Here is a 27714-nt window from a genome sequence, read left to right on the forward strand (position 1 = left end):
GAACTCTTGAAAAATAAAGCGAGTTTTTGTCATTAGGCCAGTAATTTTTGTTGGTTTGCTTGCTGGTTTAATTTGCAATACTGGAGATTGAAAACTGGGGCCTCTTGCACACTAGTTAAGCACTCCATCACAGAGTTACATCCTCAGCCCTTTTTATGTTTATTTTCAGACACTATCTTGCTAAGTTGCCCAGGCTGTCCTTGAACTTGCCATCTCCCTATCTCCCAAGTAGCTTACTATGCCCAGCAGGCCTATAGTTTCTGTATGGCTTCAAGAGAATGAAGTTGTGTAGAGACCCTCCCATCCCATGTCCAAGAGCCATAAAGTATAGAATTGGACACAGTTCCCGCCACCCTAGTTTTCTTGTCATTGGGTGTGAGTTGCCATTTATGACTGAGGACATGCTGTTGTTTTTTACTGTGAAGGTAAGATAAAATTTCAATTTTTTAAAAAACCTACATCATTTTTCAAAAGCAGGCAAATACATAGATTGAGAAGAGCATATATAGTTTCATGAAAAAGAAAAGTGAGCATATTACTCGGAGAGACAAACACTATTTTAAAATGTTTAGTTTTAATAAAAATGCCTGTCTCACTAATGTTCCCTGCTTAGTCTACCTTGAGTTAATGTACTTATGGCCCTTTTGGGAATTTGAGGATAATGTAAAACAATACTTCTGTGAATAAAAAATATTTATTTTTTTCATTAAATATATTTATGGCACAAAATTGTATCTTCAGGGATAACAATGATTCAGGAGAAGTCGAACTTTTTTATTCACTTTTTTTTCCTTCTTGATGAGCCTTCTACATGGGGCTCATATTCTTTGGGTACATATTTCCATATTTATCTGGGTAATTCTTCTCTCATTGACACAGAAGACCACTACTTCTAGTACTGGGGCTCTGACTTTCTAATTTTTGCTCCTGGGGGAGCATACGTGTGTGTGTGTGTGTGTGTGTGTGTGTGTGTGTGTGTGTGTGTCTCGGGGGTATTGGATTAGCACAGAAGGGAGGAGCTGTAGGAGTTGGCCCATCTTCACCTTGATTCCAGATCAGAACTAGGTGTTAGAGGCATGAAACCAACAGAGCTGTACCTTCCCAAATACTGACACCACCACTGTACTCTTCCCATTGAGAAGACTGAATCAACAATATTTATTTGTATCCTTATCTTTATATATCTGTGTAATATAAATCAATTAATACAGACATATAATAAACACATCAAACAATGTAAACTAGAATATGCCCACCCCCTTTCTCAGGCTCATAATCAATTGCTCTTAAAAATAATTTTCTACTAATAGATTGATTAATATATTCTAAGCTTTCTTTCTAGACATATGGCAAACACATGAACAGAAATATATGGTTTTTGCATAAATTGAAATGAAATGTTTATTTTGTTTTATCATTTACTGTTTAAAAAATTTTTTTACAATTTAATTTTTATTCACAGTACATTTTGGGGCGCATTTTCATGTCGTACACATGTATCCATATAATTTTAAGAAATGATCATGTCACATTATATCTGTTTTAAAGCTTAATCATTTTTTTGAAGGAGGGGTACCAGGAATTGAACCCAGAGAGGCTTAACCACCACCCACATTCCCAGCTGGGTTTATTTTTTATTTAGAGACAGGGTCTCACTAAGTTGCTTAGGGCCTCGCTAAGTTGCTGAGGCTGGCTTTGAACTTATGATCTTCTTGCCTCAGGCTTCTGAGCTGCTGGGGTACAGGCGTGAGCCACGGTGCTGCTCAGCTATGGTTTTTTTTAAAAAAACTATCTTCCTAAGGACATTTATACTATTTCCAGCTTTTCTGACTCTCAAAAAAGTTCTTGCTGAATATGGTGGTGCACGCCTATATTCCCAGCTACTTGGGAGACTAAGGCAAGAAGATTTTATGTTTGAAGCCAGCCCCGGCAACTTAATGAGACCCTGACTCAAAATAAAAATTGAAAGGGCTGAAGATATAGCTCAGTGGTAGAGTGCTTGCCAACTATATGCAAGGTCCTGGGTTTAATCCCCTGGTACTGAAACAAACAAACAAAAAACAAGAAAAAGAAAAAAAATTCTATAAGAAATAGTTATTAACAGTATGTAGATTTGTAGACTTACTTTTATAAGCAGAATTCCCAGAAGTAGAATTGCTTGACCAAAGCATCTATATATACATTTAAAATATTTGTAGGTATTGTCAACCTGTTCTCCATAAATTTAAGATGTATTTATATTTCTAGATACATTCTAAGAATTTTTATTTACAAATACCCTCAGCAAAAATGGTATTTTTAATCTAATATGGATAACTTTGTTATCTTAATGCTTGAAATTGTATTTCTTTATTAGTGAGACTTTTGTATTATTGATCACATAGAATTTTCCTGTGAATGACTTATTCAAATTTTTTGTCATTATTTTTCCTTTAGATTATCCCCATTTTACTTCTTTTTTATTGATTTAAAAAAATAAATGACAGTGGAATGCATTACAATTCTTATTAGACATACACAGCACAATTTTTCAAATCTCTGATTATATATAAAGTATGTTGACACCAATTCATGTCTTCATACATGTACTTTGGATAATGATGTCTATCACATTCCACCATCCTTGCTAACCCTCTGCCCCCTCTCATTCCCTCCCACCCCTTTGACCTATCTAGAGTTCTCTATTCCTCCCATGCTCCCCCTCCCTACCCCACTATGAATCAGCCTCCTTATATCAGAGAAAACATTTGGCATTTTTTTGGGGGGGGGGGATTTGCTAACTTAGCATTATTTTCTCCAATGTCATCCATTTACCTGCAAATGCCCTGATTTTATTCTCTTTTATTGCTGAGTAAAATTCCATTGTGTATATATGATACATTTTTTTTATCCATTCATCTACTGAAGGGCATCTTCATCAAGTGGGATTAGGTGCCACTTCCTTAATAAGACTCCTATATCACAAGAATTAAAACCAAGATTCAATAAATGGGATGGATTCAAACTAAAAAGTTTCTTCTCAGCAAAGGAAACAATCTATGAGGTGAACAGAGAGCCTACATTCTGGAAGCAAATTCTTACCCTTCACACATCAGATAAAGCACTAATCTCTAGGGCACATAAAGAACTCAAAAAGCTGAGTACCAAAAAAAACCAAATAACCCAATCAATAAATGGGCCAAGGACCTGAACAGATACTTCTCAGAAGAGGATATACAATCAGTCAACAAATATATGAAAAAATGTTCAACATCTCTAGCAATTAGAGAAATGCAAATCAAAACTACTCTAAGATATCATCTCACTCCAGCCAGAATGGCAGCTATTACGAAGACAAACAACAATAAGTGTTGGCGAGGATGTGGGGAAAAAGGTATACTCATACATTGCTGGTGGGACTGCAAATTGGTGCAGCCAATATGGAAAGCAGTATGGAGATTCCTTGGAAATCTGGGAATGGAACCACCATTTGATCCAGCTCTCCCTCTCCTTGATCTATACCCAAAGGACTTAAAATCAGCATACTACAGGGACACAGCCACATCAATTTTTATAGCAGCACAATTCACAATAGCTAAACTGTGGAACCCATTTTACTTCTTTTTTCTTTCTTTTCTTTTTTTTTTTGGTACTGGGGTTGGAACCCAGGGGCTCTTAACCACTGAGTCACATTCCCAGCCCTTTTTATTCTTCTTTTGGGAACAGGGTCTTATTAAGTTACTTTAGGGCCTCACTAAGTTGCTGAGGCTGGCTTTGAACTTGTGATCCTCCCGAGCCACCACACCCAGCTCCCTTTTACTTTTTACCTCCTTATATTTTACAAATGTTAACCTTAGTATTTTCTACACTTGGCAAATATTTTATTCAGTTTTCCATTGGGTCACTTGTCATTCTTCAACCTTCTGTATTTTTTTCCTCTGAGCATATCAAGTTGAAGCGATGGATTTATTTTCACTAACATTTGTGTTAAATGAATAGTAGAGAAGATACAACTTAATGACTCAGGTTAATTAAAAGAAGACCTTGACTTTTATATTGAATTCACTGATTTTTTAGACTAAATTCTTTTACAGTTTTCATCACAAAACTAGTAGAGTTGATAGAAATCATTAATAGCTTTTTTTGTTTCTCTCTCCCATTTTCTTTCTGGTTATTTTTTTCCCCCACACCCAGAGGACTCCTTTGGCATTTTTATTTCACTTCCATGGTGACAAAGTGATAAGTCTTATAGGTAGTTTAGTAAACAATAGACAGAATATATAGGTAATAGATTTGTACTGTAAATTCAGTTATTTTATAAAAAATGTGGATGATATTGCCTGTTCCTTGATTTAGAAGGATCTGGAAATAATAATTTGTACCATGAATATGCAGCTCTCTTGGCCTTCATCATATCTTGCTGGAAGTGGCTGGTTGTTTGCTGGTAAAGGGTGAGCCCCTGAGATGTCCTGGTCTATATGGGTCAGTCACTATGTACTCACTGCCACATTTCACCCTTGTAGTGACCTCCTGAGAAATGGATAAGAAAGTCCTATTTTTTACAGGCAATAAAACAGGCTTTGGCCCATGAAGCAGTATGCACACAATCATAATACAGTGAAAGTGAGATATGAACCTGGGACTGAATGGTGTGACCTTGAAGAAATATAGGATTGACAAAAAAGCTGAGTTTTGTTTTTCTTTTTTTCTATTCTGTTTTATTTATTTATCTATTTATTTATTTATTTATTGATGCCGGAGATCGAACCCAGGACCTTGTACATGGGAGGCAAGCACTCTACCAACTGAGCTATAACCCCAGCCCTATTCTCTTCATTTTTGACAGAGTCCTTGACATAGGTTTTCAATATCTACTGACTGCATTTGAATGTCTGTGTTCTTTTTAATGTTCCATGCTGTATCTGGAACAAGGATGATAGTTTGTCTTCCTCTTAACATTATTATAAAGTTTATCTTTCATTCTCAAATGAGAGCGACAGCTTCATTCTTTATTTTTGTAATTTATAACTTGTTGATTGGTTTATTCAAGCTCATGCAGGCTCCTGGAGAGGAAGAATGATGAATTATCTAACATTGCTTTTAGACTAATTTTGGCTGAAAAGCCTCAACCTGACTAAACTGGAAATTTTATGTCTTTATCGAAGAATTATGGGTCTATCCTCTTTTCCAAATTAATTTTTCAAACCAAAGTAAATTATAGGCCACAGAAAGGTTTTGTGCAATTTGTTAAAGAAACTTTTGCGTGTTTACCAAGTACTTAACACTGTGTTATATATTAGGGATATTATATTGAATAAAATGTCTCCTATAAATATAAAATGTATGTCAATACAAAGAGAATATCATAACATGATATACAATCAAAAAACATTTTCCTCTTTAGAAATGCTTGCTAGAAATCTAGAAATAATAAGTTACCCATTTAGGAAAATTTCCCCATGCATATACCTCTGATAAGGTGCAAATATTTTAACATATTTGAGGCAATTAATCCTTCATATTGTGCTTCTCAAAGAGAATAAGGCTATGTCCCAAGGAAGAGATTGTTCTAAATTTATTATTCAATTCAGCTAAACAATTGGTTTTATTTTTCTCCTGAGTAAAAATTGGTTAGCTGTTCTTTTATCACATTTCAAACAAATTATTTTTTCTTCATATACTGAATTTGTAATTTTATGGTATTCATTATGAAAACAACAATTAACAAAAAGTAAAATATACCAAAAAGCCTCAGGAAGATACATGCTTTTGAATACTTTGTTTACTATAGTCAAGTATGCATCCAGATAATTTCATATTAATGTACACCTTCTATAGTTCTTCATTTAAAGAAGTATATTTATTCTGTGGATAAGTCTTGAACATACTTTTTTTTTTTCTTAAAAGAGAAATACATGGTGTATATATGTTCATAGGATCTGGGAAAGAAAAACAGTTTTGTGTAAGTTTATCTTACCAAAGTCAGTAATCTATATGTCCCTTATAAAATATCTTCCAGCACATGCTGAAAAAATTTTCTCTTTGATTAGTAACACAAAGACAATGAAAACAGGTAGATTAGGACAAGAAGCCAAATGACCTAAGAGGATTAAAAGATTAATGCCAAGCAGAGGGAGGCTCTCTGCTCTGCATACCCGCTAGGCTATACAGAGCAGGCTATATATCTGCAAAATAGAGGCTCTTTCAGAAAATGTCCTTTATCAGTAAGAGTTTAGCTTGCCCTTGACCATTTGGGGCACATGAGATAAATAGTTAATGAAGGTCTTTATGAAAAACACAATAGCACATTACATTTCTTACTCTGAAATTCTAGGGCTCTTTCAGTTAGAAGAAGAGAGGATCCTAGTGTTACCCTAAATATCAAAGTCTGTAATTTTACTCAGAAAATAGAAACCAATTCAACAAGCTACTATCATAATGCTGTGCATTGATGAATCTTAGATCCTCGATTTCTGTGCTAAACAGCCTCCTTTCTGTGGCAAAAATGAGTTCAATTTTCACTTTTATCCTGACAAAACTTTATCATGATTCTCCTAAGGCCTAATTAGAGACTGGGATTTTAAAAATGTTTCTTTAAAATATTAAGCAGTAGATTTAACAGAAAAGTGTCCCATCCTTTGTAGACTGTTCCAATGACAGATAAGAACTGAAGCACAACTGATATGATAGTTTTATCAGCAGCAACACAATGAGGTTTCTCTAAATCCACCAGAAAAAGGTCAGGCTACTGGCTGCATGAATGTGGCATACTCAGGACCTCAGGTAGGCAGAAGCTGACTATTCAGTTAAGAAATAGTAGAGACTAGCAGATATAGAAAAAGATGCTCAACCTCATGAACAATTAGGAAAATGAAAAGTAGAATGACAATAGTACACTGACCAGATTGGCTAAAATCAGGTTGCAAAATCACATCCAAAGGAAGCTTGGTATTTCGGAGGGAAGCTGGAGATGTACATAACACATGACCTGGCAATTTTGGGAATGTACCCAAGAGAAATGTTTGCAAATGGGCCCTGACCTATGTATAATGGAAAAATAAATTGCAATACTAAAAGTAACATAAATGAACAAATGACAATTACAGGCAACATCGATGGAAATGATCACAATTGAAGGGTTCAACAAAGGAATCAAAGGATCACGTGCATTATGTTTCTGTTCCTAGGAAATTCAGAACAGACTAACCAAACTCTATTGCTTAGGGATGCATGCATAACTAGTAGCACTGAAAAGAAAACACAAGTAAGGATAATGGTTTTCTCAAGGAGAGAGGAACACATAGGCGGCTTCTGGGTTGTTGATGACATTCTATGTCTTGATCTGGATTGGACTATTTGTTGAAATAATTATCACAAAGTTCAGAGATACTTTATGTACTTTTCTATGTGCATGTTTTATAGTGCAATAAAAATAATAAACACATACTCATAAACACAGGTTCTGAGACTATTGTGCACAGCATGTGATTACACTGTGCCTAATACACTAGATTGGGCTTAGGTGTCTGGAAAGCAGTTCAGGACTGACATCTAAGAAGAAAATGTGCACTGAACTCGAGGTGCATTCTCTTTTATGTAACATCATTGCTTGACCATGATCCAGGATTGGGTTATTATCACACAAAATCCTGTTCAATTCAACCAACTTCATTCATTCTTGTGACTGTTCACTTAGGCTTTTTGCATTGGGGTATTAATCATAGGTATTAATATTTTAAATTAGAATTGGTTGGGAATTTCTAAGAATTGCTCAAGACTTTTGTTTTCATTCCAGTGCTGCTTTCTTTCTAAATGACGTGCAAATTGGTTTCTGTTAGCCTCTTTCTACCTCAAGTGGCACAGGCTGTGTTCCATAGATAGGAAAGGAGAAAATATGTTCAGTGATTTTTTTTTTTTATCATCTCCAAACACACGAGCAGGAGACTATCTGAAAGATGTTTTCATCTGACTAATTAGGTTAGAAATCTCAGGAGAAGAGTCCTATTTGCTATATTTTAATGGAAATGCTTGTTTCTGCTTGAGAATCTTGCAAGAACAGATTTCTCCTTTGGCACTTCCTGCTGAACTTCAAGTAGGAAGGAAAAAAAGAGCCTTTTCTTTCTCATCATTTGGGAAACTTAAACTTGGGCTGCAAGCAACTCATGTGCAAAGACTGTGACTTCTTAATTTTGCTAAATACATATTGTATAACATGGAGCTGTGTAGAATGCCAGAAATTAATGCTTTTTTGCCTTCCAGAATTATGCTACTTCAGTGCTGTATTCCTAAGGGCCTGATTTTAGTATAGGCAAGTCAAAGGGTGGAGTGTAAAACACTTCTATCTTTATTTGAAACTGGTTTTATTTTATTTTATTTTATTTTCATTTTAAGGTCTATGAATGGGAATAGTTGGAATGAATTGTTCTTCTGTTTTCTCATTACCCTCTATCTGCCTGTCTTACCTTCTTAACTAGTGGTGAGTTCTCTAATCTCCTTTTCCTTTGTGTGCTCCATGACATTTAGACACATTGCTGAGGACACCTTAGGTGCTTAATAAATCTTACCAGTTTTGATTCCCTCCCTTTTAAAAGTAGAGTCGCTCTTGAAATATATTTTAAACCAAGTGTCAAGACTGTTGCTTAGTATGGACAGGGCCAGATTATGTAAGTTGTGGGAAATGACTGAATTTTTGGAGTCATTTTACAATAGTTTGTAATGGTTACTGAAAATGGATATAAATGGTCATTATTAAATAAAGGGCTTCTAGCTGACTTGAATATGAATGACAAAGACACACTGGGAATGGAATAATATATGTAATGATGTTTTAGTTTTCTCACTGCTGTGACTAAAGTACTTGACAAGAACAATCAGAAGAGGAAAAGTTTATTTTGGGGCTCATGATTTCAGGGGTCTCAGTTCATAGATGGCCAGCTCCACTGCTCTGGGTCCAAGGTAGGACAGAACATCATGGTGGAAGAGTGTGGTCAGGAAAGCAGCTCAGGACATGGCCACCAAGAAGCAGAGAGAGCTATGCTCACCAAGATCAAAATACATACCCACAAAGGCATAACCCCAATTACTCATCTCTTCCAGCGGCACCCTCCCTGCCAACAGTTACCATCCAGTTAATCTCTGTTAGGGGATCAATGCATTGATTAGGTTAAAACTCTCCTAATCCAATCATTTTACCTGTAAACGTTTTTGCATTTCTCATACTTGAGCTTTCGGGGGACACCTCATAGCTAAACTGTAACAAATGACAAATGGAAAAGAAAAGGAGAGTGACCAAGAGTCTGAGACCATGAAAATAAGGTAATCATAATTTCAGTCTACTCAATTCTTTCTCCCATTGTCCACTGCCATCTGTGTCTTATTACAAGTTGTAGAACTAGTCAAGGAATCCAAGATCAGTTTTTGTGACTGTTAAAAGGAACAGCCCATTTAGGGCCTCTCCAAAATTTTGTTTTCAATTTTCAATGTCACTACAATACTCAAATAGAACAGAGTGGGGACATGGTATACCGAACACAGACTAGAAATTCTAGTATGGAGTCCATGCAAGGGATTCAAATGCCATGGAGCCCCTTGGTGCTGTGTATACATTTGGATCTGTGTACATGCATACTTGGCTGAGGTTTCATCTGGGACTCAGAACTGCCTTTCCCCACTAAGTATCCCTGTTTAGAGTTAATGCCCTGTGTTTATTCCATGGCCTAAGATCAGTTGGATGAGCCTGAATGGACAAGCGAAATTTGAGAAAGATCCTTTTGCAGAAAGACTCTATTGGCATGTTGCATGAAGACCATTTCACCATGGCTGGATTTAGGAATGTTCAGGGGATCCCTTTCTAGAATTCAAGCATCACGCTGGAAATACCAGAGACTATTAATACTGCATGTATTTTTACACTCATCGCTTGGCCCGAGTGTGAGTTGCGACATGCAGTCTTTGCAGAGCTGATGCTGTGAAGGTTGGCTAGCAACAGGCAGATGTCTGGGGTTTGGCAGGAATGTGTTCTTCTCCTCCTTGGAGCTGCAGAACGGTCCAGACAATGCATTTGTATTTCCAATTTCTGGAGCTCTAGTCTCTTCTACTAAAACAAGTAACAAATCTTTATTGAGATATAATAGATATACTATAAATTTCACCTTTTAAAAGTGTTGTGCAATTTGGTGATTTTTAGTACAGTCACAGAACAGTACAGTCATAACCACTATTAATTTTGAACCTATTTTTGGAATCTTTTAAAATTGGTTTATCTAATAGCTCTAGAACAATGCTAAGTCTCTTTTATTAAAGTACATGTATGCATTATCTATCTATCTATCTATGTATTTATTTATCATCTATCTATAATATGAAATTACCTTTAATTAAAATTGGTTTAAAACATGTTTGAAGGGAAGTCTTGAGAACATATGCTGAATCCATCTCTTCCAGTGCCAGGAGTATCTCTTTGTGATTCAGCATTCATGAAGAGAGTATTAATTAGTTTTTTCAATGGAGATGATATTTACTAGACCAAAGAAAATACCAGATTGATCCATTTAACTTGGCCATTTTTGTAGGCTTATAGCAGTGATTATAAGATTCAACATAATAAAATTTGCATGAAATGTTCATGCACACTCCACTGGCAATCAGAAGTTGAAAGTAGAAGCTATATTATAAGCTTATTAAAAGTAAATCAAGCCTGTAATCCCAATGGTTTGGGAGGCTGAGGCAGGAGAATGGTGAGTTCAAAGCTGGCCTCAGTGAGGCCCTAAGCATCTCAGTGAGGCTCTGTCTCTAAATAGAATGCAAAATACATACATGCATACATACATAAAACAAGGGCTAGGGATGTGCCTCAGTGGTTAAGTGCTCTTGAGTTCAATCTCTGGTATCAAAAAAAAAAAAAAAAAAAAGTCAAGTAACTTGCTCCTGCTCAAAACATACAACTACAGTATTATGTTTCTTTGTGATTTTATTCAAACAGTTAATGTTCTCATTATAAACTTGATTCATTTATTTAATCCCAGATATATACTAAGCACCTACTACCTGCCAAGACAGGTGGGAGGAGAGAGAGAATGATATAGTCTCAGCCTGCAGGGGTGCACAGTTTTTGCTTCTTGAGATTTCTTTAGAGCCTTTGCAATGTGTTTACATTTCTGTCTTTAGCAAATTCTTTAACCAAGGAGCTCTCAGTCCCTGCTGCTTTAGAGGTAAGCCAAGCTCTCCTTTTCTCCATTTTCCACAAACTCCAATTATAAAAACGGAGTCTTTTTTCTTCTTCTTTCCCTAAAATTCCCAAACTGAGTGGACACATCTCCTGTTAGCATTGCAGCATTTCCACATGGTGAAGAGATAATTTTGTGATTTTCCCAAATGTAATGACTACCTGCCTCAGTCTTGGCTAAATGTCAATGAGTCTCAATTCTTAAATATTGCAAGAAGATTAAAGCATTTAATTCACACACACACACACACACAGGATCCTGAAGTGTTCATATCTAGTCCTGAACATTCAAGTCACATGTTTGAGCATAATCATTAATTAGAGACACATGTGGAATTTGAGCATAATTCCAGGACACTGATAATTCCCAATTTTAAATGTCACTTTGGGCCTTTCTCATATTCAGTGGAATTTACCAGATCTGAACCGAGGTGGAGTGCTCTATTGGACTATTGACTTGGGTGGAGAATTACAAGTATCTTTTGGCAATTTTCCACCAGGCATAGCTCCTAAGTAGAGAAATAGAATACTGGGAAATTCTAATCCAAAGTTGATACTGGAAAAGGCATGGTATACAGAAAGCAGTGCGATGTTAATCAAGGATAATGGTGTTCATTTCATCCAGAATTGATAGCAAACAGAATTTGTGAGTGTGGGAGAACATTTATCCCATTCCTTCACTCTAAAAATAAGGAGACAGTTTGGTATGGTGGTGCACACCTAGAACCCTACTTATTCAAGAGGCTGAGGCAGGAGGATTGAAAGTTGGACGCCAGCCTCAACAGCTTAGTGACACTCTGTCTCAAAACAAAAATAAAAAAGGGGCTGGGGATGTGGCTCAAGGATACAGCACCCCTGGGTTCAATTCTCAGCCCCCCAAACAAACAAAACAAGACAAAACAACAACAGAAAAGGAGGAGACAAAAAGTCCAGAAAAGTAGAAAAGTTAAGTGACTCCTTTAAAGTTGTTTAATTATTTTAGTTAAAAAAAAATTCCAAAATTCAAGTTCAATTATTCAGATTCTTAACACAATGCTCTTTTTTACTAAATCTTTCCCCCCAATTTTTATATGTGAAAGATTAAATTTATAGGCTTTCTACTTCTGAAATGAGCTTCTTTTAAATTAAAGAGTTTTTCTTCAACTCTTTTCTTGCCCAGCCACTATTTTTAGGCTTCATTTAACTCAGTTAGGGGTTAGATAACTACATTAGTGATTACTAAGTCTGCAGCAGTTACTTGGAGGCCTGGCTACAATGTGGATTCCTGGACCCAATCCCCATAGGATTTTGATTCAGCAGATTTGAAGCATGTATATATGTGTAAGAATTTGTATGTCTAAGGAGGTCCCAGGTGCTGCTGCTGTTCCTACTGGTTGGGGACTCTATTTTGAGAGTTAGAAACCTACATGAAGCAGGCTTAATGACCTCGTATCAGCAAGGTTTCTAATGGCTGTATTTCTTGTTGCTCAATTTTTCTGGCCTCCAAAATATTGTAAGTTATCAGATAAATCCTGATCCAGGAGCTAGCTGCCCTGTACAGTCATCCAGCATTGGCTGCTACATGGAAATCAGTGTGAAAAAGATTTTGTGCCTGTGCAGATGGCTAATGAGTCAGTCTGGAATAAGGGAGTAGCTCTTTAGCATGTCTGATTAGCACTCACAGCTCCTAAGACCTAGCCTTCCTTCTCTTTCCCTCAACAAAATAACATTAAAAGTGCCAAATGCTAAGAAAACAGTCATAAAAAAATGTTTTATGAGCCTCTACATGTCTTTAATTCTTAAAGAGGCAAGGAGTTAAAATATTATTCTAGCAGTCAGGATTCTTAGTTGCAGCAATAAAATTCAGGTTAGCCAGTGTAAACAGAAAAAAAAAGATGTAATGTATCAGGGAGTTTTCAGAAAGTGAGTGAACTTAGAAGAATTTGGGTCCCATTCAGAATCCTCTGGGGAATGTGGGATTTAGCTTTCCAATCTGAATTCTGTAGAAAGGTGTGCTAGGAGATTGCACTGGTAGTTGAATGAACCAGTCTGAGTGTCATTCACAATTATCATGACTCGATTGTGACTTATTCTTTATTCTCAAGGTGAATGCTCATAAAACATTACGTCTTGGTTTTACATACTCACATAATGATTTATGAATTAGGCTAGGGTTGAAGGAAAGATGTGATGGTGAACTGACCAGTAAAGTGAAAAATTTGTAAATAGTTCTGTTGGTACAAAAAGCTTAGTGGTACCTGGTCCTGGGATTTCAGGATTCACATAGATCTTCCATTTGAAAATATACTTGTATAAAGACAATCTGACAACTATTACAACCCAATACAGATTGTTTTGTTACCAGAGATCCTAGAGTTTTTACTTAAAACACTATGTTTCTGGGGGCTGGGCTTGTGGCTCAGTGGTAGAGCATGCGCCTAGTGCGTGTGAGGCCGTAGGTTCGATCTTCAGCACCACATAAAATACACACACACACACACACACACACTATATATATATATATATATATATATATATATATATATATATCCCACTATATATGGCAAAATTTATTGGTGTTAGAATTTTGGAGAAGAAATATTTTACTACAATATGTTAATTCTAAAGACTCATTCTATTATTAATAATTTTGTAAGCATATGTTGGGTTAAAAACATCCTTGGGCCTCAGTGGTTGGCAAGTCTTCTTATGAAACTTGAGACACATTAGTTTATGACCAAAACTATTTCCCTATAAATAGAACTCGAATCCTGTGGGCTAGGTGATTCTGAATACAATCTGGCTGGAGCATCCTGCTTGAATTCTTCATTTTTCTTTCATACAGCATTCACTGATGGCCATACCATTATGGGATCCATCTAAGCTGTCAAAACAGAAAGACTCCCAATGCAGTGGCTTAAACAAAAGGAGAGTTTATTTCTCAAAAGCAGGCAATACAGGGGTGGTTTATTAGCTCTGTTGTATTTAACGGTTTCCATCTCTGTGATCAGGCTGGCTACAGACAGTTAGAAGGGGAAAAGAGGAAGTACAGGACACATCCCCGCTAGTAAAGAGAAACCTAGAAGCTATGCACATCCTTTCTGGCTCAGATGTTACTAGTCAGAACCTAGTCACAGAGCCACACCTATTTGCAAAGGAGGGCAGGGATTGTCATCTATAATCGGGAAACCTCAAGTCTAGTGGAAATTTGTGTAGGCGATACTATTACTGAAAGAGGAAGTGGATAGATATTGTTGGAAGGCTAACAGTGTTTGCTACAATGGCTTATCAGAAATCGTTAGGTTTTTTTTTTTTTTTTTTGAATCAGAGCTGCTATGTGGGTGGACTCTACTCTGGCCATCTGTGCTGGAAGTGAAGCTCCTCAGAAGGGTCAGTGAGGCGAGTCTCAGTTAATTCCTGGTAAACAGATGACAAGAATGCTAGAACTGCAGTATTGGAAAGGATCTATCTTTAGGAGTGGTGGTGCACACCTGTCATCCCAGCTACTCAGGAGGCTGAGGCAGAAGGATCAAAAATTTGAGGTCCTCCTGGGCAACTGGTGATACTCTGTTTCAAACTAAAATAAAAAGGTCTGGGAATGTAGTGCAGAGTTAGAACACTGCTGAGTTTAATTCCCAGTAACTGCAAAGAAAAAAAATAAAAGAACATCAATTGTCTCCCAGTCACCCAATCCAACAAACACCTGAGAATCTTAACCAAAGCATCTCTTTTAGACTTGCTGGGTTTTGCATGTGAAAATTGAGGACTTGGTCAAAGTCAAAGAATTATTTGTGACCATCAGGACTAGAGTACACAGAACTGGGTAAATTTTATTTTCCAGCTATTCTTCCTGAATTAACCCTTTGAACCTTCATGTGTGTTTATCATAAGCCATAATAGTCTATGTACTTTTAGAGTACTGTTGAGTCTCCCTTTCACTTACTGAAACAGTGGAGTTTTGTTAAAGAATAGTTAATGGTTACAGATACTTGGATGATCAGATATATTAGTGAAAAGAGTATTGAAGTAGAATTCAAATAACCTGACCTAATCTTGGCTATCTCCTTCCTATTCATCTATATTACTTACGGAAAAATCATTCAGCTTCTCTGAGACTTGAGTTGTTTTTGAAATAGTAAATTGAACTAGATGGTAAACTACTCAACCATGGGCATAGAGACCACAGATCCCAACCAAACAAAACAATACCAATCTCAAAAAAATCAGCTGGTGCATGAATTGGTGCATCCTGGGAGAATGTCCCCCAACTTTTAGCATTCTAACCTTTCTCTTGAAGTTGAATTGTAATGCAATAAAAAGTCATAACTTTAGCCTGTCTGTTAGAATGCAACCTTACTTACCCTTGGTACTTAAAGGATAAAAGCCTACATCGATGCTCTCATCTGAGGATTATGTGTTAGTTTCAAACTTACATTTCAAATATATTTGAGAAAAGGTAATGAATGATCTGTAAGATCATTCTGGAACAAAGTGAAAGCATTGTCTATTTAGTAAAGAGACTTTCTTAGGTCCTTCTATAAAATAAATTATAAACAATGTACACAGTGGCTTCTAAAATGGCAAGGAATCCATTTGGTCATAAAAGGAACAGTATCTGGAGCCTAATTCAAAAGCCTGTCACATTTCATTATGTTTCTAAAGACTTCGGCCTTGAAGAGAGGACAATTGTGGGCTTGTAGGTGAGGCTGAATATTATCTGTAGTGAGGTCTAGAGATAAACGCTGCAATGAGAACAGAATCCATTTAGGATGCATTGGACAGAATAATTCTAAATTATGGCATTGAAATTCCCACTTCACTTATAAGAAAGAGATAAGGCCAAACACTCCAGTTAATGGAACACGAGCTACTAATTTCCTGAGGAAGACAAAAGGAGGGGGTGCGTGCTGCTCTTACATGGAATGAACAATTTTCTCCAGTCTCAAGGTTGACAATGAGGGATTGTGACAAGGGAGAAGGTGATAGAAGAGGCAGCCTTAGATCAAAACAAAGGACAATGGGAAGTCAAACAAGGACTCTTATCAGTTCCACAGGTGAATTCACCTTCCTGGCTTTAAGGATCTTATTCATTAACTGGCTGACATGGGCCCTAGGACCAGGGCTGTCTCTGCTGTCTGTGTTGGTGTGTGCAGACACACGTGTGCAGCTCAGTCTCGCATGAATAGTATCCTTTATGACTACTGAAAAAAGAGTGCTTTTCTTCCAAATGGATGAACATGGGTTTGTCACCACAACTTCACCTTATTTACATGAGAACATGGGAACTGAACATATGAAGAGCACTGGACACTTTGGAACTGAAAACAAGATTTCCAAGTTGGGAAAACATTCAAGTTCAGGTGATCTGTGGACAGGGGAAGGCACTCCATCCTAGAATCCCATTGATCAGGGTAGCGTTCGGGGAGATGGGGTCTTCTCACCCTTCAACTCATCTTCTAACTTCCCTAGCAACCTTTTCCCCATGCCCTCTTGAGGCTGTCCCCAGGCCTGTGCTTCCACAGCCATGGAAGAAGTGGAACCTTGGTGTTAGACAAAGGAGAATGAGGCCATGTCCCACCATAACCTCTGGGAAGACTTTATTAACTTTCCTTCTAAGACATATGGATAGTATACTCCCAGTTCTTCTTCTATGAGTCCCGAGTTTTCTGAAGCTTTCTTACTCTGTGCTGAATAAAGAACACAGGAGAAAGAAGAATATTTGATATTATATTGTCAGGCTAGCTGAACTTGTCCACCCTCTGGCTTCCTGAACCAGTCATTTTATTCACAATATTTTTGAATATCCCCCACAAATATATAAGGTCTTGCATTTTCTTTGCAAGTCTTTTGGGATGAAATGAAATATTTCTCTCTTTCTTTCCCAACATCCTTCTTTCCCTCTCTCCCTCCATCCTTCCCTCCCTTCTTTCTTTCCTTCTTCTCTTTACGAAGATTTTACTCTAAGATTTCCCTTTGTCTTTCTTCTGCAAACATTACCAGGAAAATGTCTGATTATCTTGTTGGTTTGCTTCCCTATTCAGAATAATCTTGGGAAACTGTTTTTATGGAGTAACTCCAGAACCTAAACTGTCTACAGTATTCCTTGAATTCCACAATCAAGACAGCTTTGGACTTTCTCCTGTATATTCTGATGTGGCAGAGCCCCTGCTACATTGAGACCATTACTCTAGAAAAGGCCTGACACCATTAATTAGGCTGACCTTTAGGAGGCAGGATAATGATTCTATGGTGAAACTAGAAAGAGTTCTTCAAAATATGGTAGAAAAAGAGGACTTTGGTATTATTTCACCCTTGGTTCAAATTTCAAGTTTGACACTTACTGGGTGAGAGAATGCTGTCAAAGTCATGGTGGGGAATCACATCCCTCTGTTTTGTCCAATGCAGAGGTTTTCCACTTCTTTATGTCTGTAGAAGCCCTAGAAAGGGGTGTGGGAGGATGCTGAGAAGGTCACTAGGAAGACCAGAAGATGAGCTGGAGTGCCAGGAACCCATTTCCCAGGAGTAGGGAAAGTTACTATAACTTCTATGAGCATCAACATCCTATTTGAAAACTTGAGATAATAATTATGCTTCCTATGATAGCATTGCTAACAGCCATAGTCCAGACTTGAGAAGATGTCTAATCAATATGAACACCTCTGTGTGTGTGTGTGTGTGTTTTTTGTTGTTGTTGTTGACAAGAAAACCTCCAATTCTTGTAGACTTTTTTTTTTTTTAATTCGGTAACTTACTATTATTTTCCTAATATTTGATCCTGCACAGGGTTTCTAATGATTCTTGAATCTGTGGCCTGGGAACTGTAGACTTTTTTTCCTTTTAATGGCACCTCCAATTTTTGGAGGGCTGACTTTTCCAAGCCACCATTCTGAGCATTTTGTTTAATTTAATTTTCAAAATCCTATAAGTTAATGTGTGAGTCACACTTCCAAGTGACTAGTGAAAAAACAGTGACTTTAAGGGGTTAAGTAGCTTGCTTGAAGATACCCAGCTGGTAAGCAGCTCAGATTTGGCTGCCTTCTGGCAGGCAGGAATCCAGGACATTTCCACTGAGCCATCATGCACACTGCCTCCCTGTAGCATATATCTGCATTTCCTTTGGAACTCAAAAGCAGAATGTCAAATGGATCAACATACCTTTCACATAGACGTAGAAATTAAAATGATTGCTGTGATCAGTGGGAAAAGTAGATGTTCCACTGAGAGCTGCTGTTGAGTTGAACAAGGGCTCTCTACTTGTCGCACCATTGTATTCAACTGATGCTCAGTGTCTGCTGGTTCTAGATCAGTCATCAGAGGTGGAAGGCATGATTTTCAATGCTGCTACGTTAAAGCTGAACAGTGCTCAGGGCCAGAGACTTGTGAAAACTCTTCCATGTTTTGAGGCCTAAGAGGGCTATGAAAGTCAGGGGGTAAATGAATATCTTAGGAATGGCTTTATTTAATACAGATGGCTCACTATTTAGAAATTAAGAGATATTAAAAAAAAGTAAGGTCTGATATCTATAGGGAAAACAAAACAAAACAAAACAAAACAGGGGTAAAATGAGGGCTAAAATGTTTTCCTAAACTTCCTTTGCTGGGGCATCATTTCAACATAGGAGTCAGTGAAGCAAGAACTCCAAGCCTCGTAGTTGCTGGTATGTTTTGGCAACATGGAAAATGCTCAGGGATCTGATTACTAAACTGCTGCCTACATGGGTGAAATCAACAGAGATGACCTGTAAGCAGCAATTAATATGGTTTCTGAAGCCAGAGTGATGAAATTCGTGCTGAAATAAGCTATAATGAGATGCCTCAAAGTTTTAATTCTATCCTGCAATTTCTTCCAGAACCTTGGAAAAGGATGATGAATTTGCATGGTGCCTCTGTGTGTGTGTGTGTGTGTGTGTGTGTGTGTGTGTGTGTGTATGTGTTATATGTGTGCATGTGGGTGTGCAAGAGAGAGAAGGAGGATGTTTGATGTAGCTATGAATAGCCATTTAGCCATTAATGTCTCAAATGCATTGAGAGACTATGCAAAATCCAACTAGTTCTTCCTTAAGTAAGCTAAATCCAGTGGTATCCTAGAAATAACTCCAATCCAAAGTTATGACAAGTTGAGTGCTGAGGGCCATTACCAAGTAGGAATGACGCATCGTAATCCTTGCCAGTGTACCCCATGTTAAATGGACTTGAATTGGAAATTTGCTGCGACCTTGCTTGTGTGTTTGAGAAAGGTGACCCTGCTCAATCACCAGGGTGGATCCAGGATTAGGGTGTATTCCTGCAGGAAGTATCCCGGTCCTTGGGCTTAGGGTGTTTCCGGTTTAAGGCGTTTCCCGGTTTAAGAATATGGGTTTTAGGGAAGTTGAGGTTGAAGATTATTGATGCTGGGATTAGGGTGTTCCTGTTGCTTGTTCCCGTTGAGTTCTCGTGAGATTCAAATGGGATTTGGAAAAAGCCTCGTGGAGTAGGATTTGGGATCGGACATATTGGAATTGCCCCTGAACGTGTGTGGAGGCTGGTGTGAGAGCGGGAATAAAGAATTGCTGTTTGAACCTACAAAGCTGTGGTGCCTCCTGATTCTGGTGCCCCCCCAAGACATCGGCAGTTGAGGACAGGCATGACTAGCCAGTTCATTCTAATTGGCTTTCTTGGCCCCTTTTATCCTCCAGAGAGCTGGTTTATGTTGCAAGAAAGTAGAAGAAGGAGAGGGCATTGTGGAAGAGTTTAAAAATGTAGTTATTCATTGACTTGTCTGTGTGTTGCAACACAATTTAGTGACATCCTTACATTTGCATTAGCAAATAGCCCTTCTTCAAAGTGGACTAATACAAATTGGGTTTTCAAAATTGAGCATTGTCTTATTTCTCAATTTGCAAACGAAGTTGTCTATTCATAAATGACATGTTATGAGAAAAAAAATCCAATAAATAAATAAACAAACAGACAAATAAATAAATAAAACAACTCCAAAGTCTCCTCAGAGGCTTCCTCATGTTGGTATTTGAAAATAAAAAAAAAATTAGACTTTCTGGCAGTTAGAAATTCCTGCTTTACATTTTTAATATCATTGTTATTGGACTTCTGAAAAATAAACCTGTCACGGACCTGAGACAGAATGTGAATACAAATACCACTTGCAGATCATAGGTGTCATTTGTCCCTACATGCACTCTGCTCAAAGAGCTAGTCTAAAATGCAATTTTGACACTGAAACAACAAACCTTTTCTCAGAAGCCTCTGGCAGAGAAGCTGAGGTAGCACCAGTAAGAAGTGAGCCAAAGCCTAATTACTCCCCCGAGAGCCGATCATTCTGTGCAAACCTGCATAATGTTCCATCTCCTGTGAGATACAGACATTGACATATTTCTTGTCTTGTTTCCTGCCATTTGGAGATGTTGCTATTTGTCACAAACTAAACAGAGGAGAAGACAGCAAAGTGCATTTTAGTTACCTGGGCAATTTTTATAAATAATAAGTGCAGCTGTTTTGAAAGCTTTCTTCTTATGTGCCAATGCCTTATGAGGCTGCTTGACATTCTTAGGGCTGGAGCCCAACCAACAGTGGCTGCTTAGAGGGGCCTCCACAGCTGTACCAGAGCACACAGGAAGTGAACGGTCAGGACTTGAGCCCTATCTCCTCAAACCCTTGCCCTTTTGTAGAACAGCATCCTTAAAACAATAGCCTTTTATACTAGGGTTCTGTATTACATTTCATTCAGGAATGAAGAGTAAATAAATCAACTACATCTTGGACGGCATATAGACCCTGTGAATAACAAAAAGTCAACTTAGGGCTTACTTTATTTGTGAGAATGGTCAGTGGCCAACTTGCAAACTGTCATTAACAGTTCCCAAGCTACCTTGATCCAGCAGAAATAGCCATTGGCATATGGGAGTGATCTCTGACTCAAAACCTCATCACTGCTTCCTTTTGTCCATATCAGAGGCATGGTTCTCTCATGATTAAGCTGGAAACATATGAAGAAGGTAGACCATGAAGGGGTTTAGTAAGGCAGGTTAGAAGAATTGACTTCAAGAGCCATAAAGTCCCTTTGGTATGATTTCAGCAAACTTGAGTTTTAGAAAGATCACTGTGGCTGCCGGGAGAGTGGCAAGACTGGAGATGAAGAGACTGAACATGAAATTTTTTTTTCTCCCTCTTTGTCATCCAAGAAATATGCACATGTAATGAATGATAAGGGTGTGCAAGAACGGTGCCATCAGAACACTTGTGAAAGGAGAGAGTCATTTATAGAGCTGAGTGCAGTGGCACACACTTATCATCCCAGCAACTTGGGAGGCTGAGGCAGGAGGACTGAAAGGTCAAGGCCAGCATTGGCAACTTAGCAAGACCCATAGCAATTTAGTGAGACACTGACTGAATACAAGAAAATAAAAACTAGTATAGATGTAAATCAGTGGTAAAGCACCCCTGGGTTCAATTCCCAGTACCCAAAATTTTTTAATTAAAAAAATGAAAAAAAAATTATTTATTTTTCATTCAGGTATTCATTTCATTGATTTATTCAATTTGTTTGACAAATATTTGAGAGCCTACTCTATGCCTGGCAGTGTTCTAAGTATGGGGGATGAGAGCCACTGCCCTGTGAGAATGCTTTATAGAATGGGAGAGACAAAGAGTTGGTTATAGTATGTTAGATAATGATAATGAGTAGGGGGGGAGGGAAACAAACAAAGGAGAGATGGGGCATGCAAAGGGTTGCAGAAGAGGTTGAATTCAGGGGCATTCAACCACTGAGCCGCATTACCAGCCCCATTTTTTATTTTATTTAGAGACAGGGTCTCACCGAGTTGCTAAGCACCTCGCCATTGCTGAGACTGGCTTTGAACTCATGATCCTCCTGTCTCAACCTCCTGAGAGGATGGTGTGCGCCACCATGCTGGGAGCAATGATTCTTAAAAGCCTAAGGAGGTGAGCTTTCAGCAGACCCAGTGGCGGTGGGTTGGGCAAGATGTTTGTATGAGCCCTGGAGGAAGAGCACTTTGGATGGTGGGAAAAGCAGGAACAAAGACTCTAGGCGTCTCAGAACTGGAATGCTCAAGGAAAAACGAAAATAGTAGTGAGGCAGGGCTGTAAGAGGCAGGGAAAGATAGTGGGAATGAGCTCAGAGAGGTTGGGTGAGGGCACAGAGCAGGGAGCCTCTCAGGGCAATGGGAACATTTTGGCATTACTCTGAATGAGGTGGGACCAGTTGGAGGGTTTTGAGTGGAGGAGAGATTTGATCTAACTTATGAATCAAAGAATTTCTGCCTGCTATGATGAGAATTGACTTCTGGGGGCAATGTTAAGAAAGGGAGATCAGGAGGAAGTTGCAATAAGATTATTATGCCTTCTATGTTTATAACAGCACAATTCATAATAACCAAGTTTTGGAACCAGCCCACATGCCTGTCTATAGATAAACATCAAGAAAATGTGGTATATATACACAATGGAGTTTTAGTCAGCCATAAAGAAGAATGAAATTATGCCATTTGCCAGGAAACGGATGGAACTAGAGAACATTGTACTAAGTGAAAAAGCCAGACTCAGAAAATCAAGGGTAGAATGTTTTCTCTCATATGCAGAAGGTAGAGCAAAATAAGGGAGAAAGGTAGTGGATTGGATATCATAAATATAGAGGGAAGATCAGTGGATAGAAGAAGGAGCTCTTGAGGGAGAAAGGAGAGGTAGGAAAAGGGAGGAAATGGGGAATGAATTTAACAATATCATACTATGTGCACATATATATTATATATAACATGAAATATATATATTATATAATTATTATATGATATATAATATATAACACACACATGTATTTGTATGTAATATACCATAGGAATTTCACCTATGTATATGTATAAAGCACCTATCATTCATAAATAAATAAATAGAAGGAATATCAGTAGAGAAAGGAGAATTGGGGAGAAAGAAGGAAAAGGCAGGAGGTGCAGATTATGATGCCTTGCACTAGTGCAACAGGAGCAAAGTATAGGATTTTGAAGGTAAAAAGGTGGAGCTGAAATGATATGATAATGATTTGGATTTACAATGTGAGAGGAAAGAGGTGTCAGAAATGAAAGGAGAGAGTTACATGAACTCAGGTGGGGAGCAGGGTACAGGAAGGCAGACCAGGAATTCATTTTAGCCATGTGAAGTTTGAGAGGTCTATGAGACAAGAGGGCATGGGGTCTGCTTGCCGGGTGCTCAGTGGAGAGGATTGAGCTAGAGTTTGAGATTTGGGAAATCTCAGAATACAGGTGGGATTTAAAGCCACAAAGTGAATTGGATCCTCAAGGAAGAGGGTGTAGCTAGAGAAGAAAGATGTGAAAGTGGATCTGGTGCCATCCATATCCAAGCCCCTTGATATATCCTGAAAGCCCTTTAGTATAAGAGTCATAAAATTATTTCTTTCAGTTATCTCATCTTCCTATAACTCATTCTTATTCCAGTGCAATTGGTTTAACTCTCTACTGACTCAAAGTACAAATTAATATTATTTTAGCTGCATATTGGTATGAACAGAATTCACAGGTAACATATGAACTCAATGAATCTTTTTCAATCATGTTTCTATGGGAACATATATGGTGAACTCCAAATAATTGTCTTTCATATTACCTTGGAAATATCCAAGTTTTTTAGGTGATGCCTACTAATTTTCATAGTGTAATAGACATATATCCACTTGCTCCCATCACATGGCTTATTTACCTCAAATTAATTCCAGAGCAGACTTGATTTGTGCAGTTCTCAGGGTGATGTCTTTTTTCCCTCTTGTGTCGGGGGAATCCAGTTCATTCAGGACGGTAGTGGAAGGAAAGAGGATGAGTAGCCATTGAGTTGATGGAAATGGAATGAAAGAGCAGGGAAATCCATGTTTCTAATTCTAATTGGTTTAATTTTCTGGAAGCCTCCAAAGACACCCTCTCATTTCCTCTGGCTGAACATTTTTATGCAAGGATTAAATTGTGTTATTCGCTATTGTCTTTGGAAGAACTAATTTCCTTTTGACACTCTTCTCCATTGCATGATTCTTTTCTGACTACCACTGTGATATTTTTTCACATTTGGCCTGTTGAATCAAGAGGATCTCTCAGACTAGAATCTTTTTGTTAATCAGCATCACGTCTTATTCTTGTGCAGTTAGAATTAATCTCTTGCTCTCCTTTTTTGAGGTGATATTTCACTGTGGTTTTCTTTGTTCTTTTTAGCTGTATACGACAGTAGAATGTATTTTGACCTATCCTATATACATAGAGTATAACTTCTCATTATTGTGGGAATTAATCTCTTGGAATAGCAATGCATTTCACCATTCGTAAGGCATGTCTTCAAGTCCCATTCTTTTAGTTTCGCCATGCACTGAGTTAATCTTTGGATGGGGTAAAATGTCATCATTATCACCAGAGGATTTCACAACCTCTTTCATTTGTTTCAGCCCAACAGTACTCTCCTGACTGGGGCAAATGATCATTACCTTGCAATCAAATTCTTTGGTGCTACTGAACTGGAAAGCTTTGATTTCTCTTTGGATTTCTGCTTCATGTTTTCTTTTCCATGATTCTTTCATATTTTCCTCAAGTAACTGGAAAATATTGCTTGAAGGTATTATTCTGGTGCAGTAAAAGGAACACATGTCCAAGCACCTGGAATGGAGCCTCGTGGGCCAATGGACAAATTTCCTCTTTATGTTTTCAGATTAAATAGAGTTTGCATTGTTTTTCTACGCCCTTCACTGGAGGCAATATAGTCTCAGAACTGGATGATCCCAAAGGGGCCCTTTATTGAAATCTCTACAGTTAGATCCATTTAAAAACATCTTTCATTAGTGGTTGTCCTTTTAAATTGAGCATCTTCAGGCATGTTAAATTTCCTCTCAGTTAATGAAAATCATTAAATTTTAATTACACATGATTTTAAGGAAAAAAAATCCCAAGATTGTTCTTCATAATGTACTTAGAAAGTCTTTGAGCAGCTTACCACCAATGTATCAAAATTATTTTTTTTCATGGATTGAAGGTCATCACAGCAGGTGGTAATTTGTGAAGTATCTGAGTGCCTCTCTTTCCAGACAAAGGTCAATTTGCTGCCATTTGAGGAATCAGGGCTTATCAGCTTTTTCTTTTTATTGTATTTTTTCATTATTTGACAAACTTGCAGTTCTATGAATCTGTGGACATTGTAAAGAGATGGCAGGGGGCTGGGATTGTGGCTTAGTGGTAGAGTTTGCACGTGCAAGGTCCTGGGTTCTATCCTCAACACCACATAAAAATAAATAAATAAAATAAAGGTATTGTGTAAAACTAAAAAATAAATCTTAAAAAAAAAGGAGATGGTAGTGTCCATTCCACAGGCTAAAATTCACAGGTGGCATTAGAGGAAAATTTTTTTTAAAAGAGGAAAGAGATAGAAAGGAGAAAAGGATAATAAAGGAGAAACAAAGAGAAATAAACCAAGATATTCAAAGGGAAAATTTTGGGGAAAAAAATCAGGAATAAGAAAATTCAGTAAAATTTCTGTTCTATGCAAAGATGGCCCCTTCCATCAGTGTTGGAATGAAATGCACACAGAGGGGCAGTTCTCTGTTGGACTCTCTGGTTTGAGTGGGCCATGCCTTCCAGATCAAATCAGCAGAAAAACTTTCTTTCCAGGTTACTAAACCTCTATTTCATGAATGACCATCTCTATTTTGGACAACAGGGAAGGGAGCCAAAGGATGCTAGCTTCACTTTTTAAAGTCTACTGCATTAAAGATGTTAACCTTGGGTGAACATACAGCAAGGATGGTGGCTAGGCAATGAGAACTGGGCACATTTTATGTGATAAAAATGATCCAGCAATTTATTAGAAAATTCATTAAATAAGCTCTGAGGAATTCTGTATGTTTTAATCAGTTCTATTAGTAGACAGAATTACCAAATTCTACCACTGTCTTTAAAGTAATTGGCAGTTTTCTAAAAGCACATTGATGGGCATATTTTTTGGTATGGGTAGTTTCTAATTTATTGACCTCTTCTGTGTAAATGTTTTGGGTGGAAGGGCTACTGAATACCTTCTTGTAGATTACTTTTCTTGAAAATTCTCAGGCAGTAACTACCTTTCCTTCATAGAATTAATTATTCAGTTATGATTTAAGTATCTGATATTATGTCTGTCTATCTATCCATCTATCCTAATCACTAATCCTCCCATTGATCATATATATTTATTTCTCATTTATTTTTATAAAGAACTATGAGTTTTTGATGTCCTAAGCTTATTGATATTTGACTCTTGTGTGTTTTATCTAGTGAAACAATTAGGATAGTTTTCTGCTTTTCTTTTTTTATCATAAATCATCACATTATAGTCCAAACTTCTTTTAGAAAGCAAAGTTCTTCTTGACTAGTTAAAAATTATAACTTTATATAAGAGGATCATTATGAAAATACATAACAAGGAAAAATATGTCTTGATTTATCTCATTGGGCCCATGGGATAGAACAAATTTTATGCTTACTTAGCAAGCACTGCTTGTGGGCTGTGTGTTCCAAGACTTCAAGAAAGAATGAGGAGATAGAGAGTTTATAGAACTGTTATTATAGGTGCCAGATACCTGTAAGAATAAACACAATTGATACTTATTATAGTCTCTTGAGGCACACTTATTTTTCAACTCCTAGCAATTGAGTAGGGGTAAAACTCCAAATGTAAAATGTAGTTAAGGACTTATCTCATGCCTACTTGATTCCAAAGCTGGGGACCTCTCTTCTCTGCTGTTCCCTGTGATCTAACTTCATGTTCCTGTCCTCTGCAGATATCATACCTTTATGCAAATCCTAACGAGGAGTTTAGATAATTCCGTTTCAAACAGATTAGAAATGAAATCAGAATGGAAAACTGAATAAGGTTTTAGAAATAGAGGTCTTTATTATTGCTCAATAGTAAATGACAAGAAATAATGGGGTGAAAGATATACTGGAGAGAACATGGGCTTTGAAATGAGCATTCTAATGTTTGAAGTCCAAATCACTGTGAGATAGTGGAAGAAATTAACCCATGCTCTCTTAATGGAAAGTTAACAATGCCTGAGGTGTATGTTTAGTGTGAGGATTAAATATGGTATATGTGGGTGGAAGTGGATGAATCAATAAATTATTTCTTTCCTTCTCTCTCAATTACCTCCCTAAATTGACAATTGACAGGACTGAATTAAATTTTATGTAAGTCACTTGTCATTTCTAATATTCTCTGAAATGGCACCATAAACATCACCTATGTAATTCAGGTTGTTATTTTTATGTAATTCAGGTTGTTATTTAGAAGTAAGTAGGCAAAATTCTCGAGAAAATGTATAGTTTGCTCAGGCTTAAAGATACGAATTCTACTTAATTCACTAACTTACTATGTATTTATGACCCACACACTGGTGAGATACAAAAAAATGCCAAAGGTGATGGCTTTTATGCTTCAAGAACTCACAATTTAATAGTGTAGTGGTACGGAAATGGCTAGTCATGAAACAATACAGTAAGAACCAT

This window comes from Urocitellus parryii, chromosome 5 (assembly GCF_045843805.1).
Source record: "Urocitellus parryii isolate mUroPar1 chromosome 5, mUroPar1.hap1, whole genome shotgun sequence".
Classification (NCBI taxonomy): Eukaryota; Metazoa; Chordata; class Mammalia; order Rodentia; family Sciuridae; genus Urocitellus; species Urocitellus parryii.